Below are 2,500 nucleotides of genomic sequence, written 5' to 3'. Positions count from 1 at the left end.
AAGGGCAGGCCAAAAGGTGACCGGTTGAGATGAGCATTTTAAGCATGCAAGCACTTAATTGCAACTTTTCCTACAAAAACTAGGTACGTACACGTAGATTGTATCAACATGGACATCCATGATTGCGTACGCCCGGGCTGCGCCCTCCGTGTTGTACTTTCCCTGATTGGTACACAATTTTGGTGCAAGTGTACCAACATCGACATCTATGAACGCGTACGCTCGAGCTGCACCCTCCGTCTTGTACTTTCCCTGATCGGTACACAGTTTTGGTGCACGGCTATCCCGAAAGGCAACTTGTACCAACATCGACATCCATGAACGCGTACGTAGCGTACTTTCCCTGATCGGTACACAATGTTGGTGCACGGCATAGGAAATGGGCTTAAAATGGTCAAACTCAATCCATTTCCACTAAAGATAGTCAATAACAGCTGTGCCGATGAAGTAGGGCACGATGCAAGTCAATGTTATTTAATGAATTACATGTTCACCATACATTTCAGTACAAAATTGCTCGGTCAGACCTACAAAGTGCTATATCTCGAATACTAAACGTCGCAGATGGGTGTCGTAGAACAATTTTAAGTTCGTCTAACGATTCTACATCCGATTCTGGATAGTGGTTTTTCGACCACTTTTCAACATTTTGTGACACCCCGAACCTAGGGGCAGCTCCCTAGCTTTTTTCAAAAATGTGCACCGAACGGGCCAGAGAGCTCGAGTAGTCGAAAAATTTTTTTTTGCTAAAACCCCTCAAAACGTGTCAGGAACGCACCCTAGATGATGAAAAGTGCAACCAGAACGTCAATCGACAACATGCCCGGGGGTACAAATTTGCTCTACGCGTCCCTAGGTAGGGTACTTTTTCATACAAACATCAAAGTGTACGGTGCACAAAGTGCGCGGAACAAAAATTGCTCGGTCAGACCTAGGACGGGCCATATCTCGAATACTAAACGTCGCAGATGGGTGTCGTAGAACAATTTTAAGTTCGTCTAACGATTCTACATCCGATTCTGGATAGTGGTTTTTCGACCACTTTTCAACATTTTGTGACACCCCGAACCTAGGGGCAGCTCCCTAGCTTTTTTCAAAAATGTGCACCGAACGGGCCAGAGAGCTCGAGTAGTCGAAAAATTTTTTTTTGCTAAAACCCCTAAAAACGTGTCAGGAACGCACCCTAGATGATGAAAAGTGCAACCAGAATGTCAATCGACAACATTCCCGGGGGTACAAATTTGCTCTACGCGTCCCTAGGTAGGGTACTTTTTCATACAAACATCAAAGTGTACGGTGCACAAAGTGCGCGGAACAAAAATTGCTCGGTCAGACCTAGGACGGGCCATATCTCGAATACTAAACGTCGCAGATGGGTGTCGTAGAACAATTTTAAGTTCGTCTAACGATTCTACATCCGATTCTGGATAGTGGTTTTTCGACCACTTTTCAACATTTTGTGACACCCCGAACCTAGGGGCAGCTCCCTAGCTTTTTTCAAAAATGTGCACCGAACGGGCCAGAGAGCTCGAGTAGTCGAAAAATTTTTTTTTGCTAAAACCCCTCAAAACGTGTCAGGAACGCACCCTAGATGATGAAAAGTGAAACCAGAACGTGAAACGACAACTTTGTTGGGGGTACCCTTTTTACTCTACGGGCCACTAGCTTAGGCGCGCCAACAGCGCTTTCCTCTCGGGTTCCCATTTTTTGCCCTCCTGGGATTATGATCATTTACTCATTGCCTACTATAGGGAAGGTACCTTGCTCCGAGGTCAAAAATGAAGATTTCACCAAATCGTAGTTTTAACCTCTATTTAGTCGTAGGAGCATGGTTTGCAGTGTCCGTGGGTCATATAAGCCCCCGTTTGGGTCATACGTCCCCTCCCCGATGAAAATCGTCATATGACTATAGGCCGAACTTATGAAGCAAAAGTGGTGTCTGGTGGGTTCTGCCGATGATCTTAACCTATGATTTTGAGTTTCCACTCTTTCAAAACGTTTCCTGGAGCAGTACATCACGGGTCTACGGACCCAAAGACTTCGTTGCGATGGTTTCAAGCATAAAAGTTGTAACAGTTAAGGGTTTTTAATACGCGTATATTAAATCATTGCTTGAAACTAAGCTTCGTTGTCTTTAAACTCTGCAAGACCAATCGAACTTCTTAGGGAAACTCGAAGCATTCACGCTAAGCTGGTGGTGCAGGGCACATAGCGTGATGAAACCGGGTTTCCCTAACCAATGTGGCATATTTTTTCCCTGAGAGTGAAGCTCAGACCCACGTAGGGGAGAGCGAAGTGGAACTTTAATGTTCAATGCAGCAAATGTTCGCCATGCGGATAAACAAGTTGGAATAGTTCAATGTAGTGTAATGCAAACACGAATCGCAAATAACGATACGGGACCCAGAAGCAATTCTGCGGATCCCTCGGGGAGTGGTGAGTTGATATAAATTAGAGGTGAAAGTCCAAGTTGTTCGAGCTCCGGCTCGGCAGCCGATAC

The sequence above is a fragment of the Anopheles coluzzii genome (assembly GCF_943734685.1).
Source record: "Anopheles coluzzii chromosome X unlocalized genomic scaffold, AcolN3 X_unloc_24, whole genome shotgun sequence".
In the NCBI taxonomy this organism is placed as follows: domain Eukaryota; kingdom Metazoa; phylum Arthropoda; class Insecta; order Diptera; family Culicidae; genus Anopheles; species Anopheles coluzzii.
Note: the sequence above shows the minus strand (reverse complement) of the source record.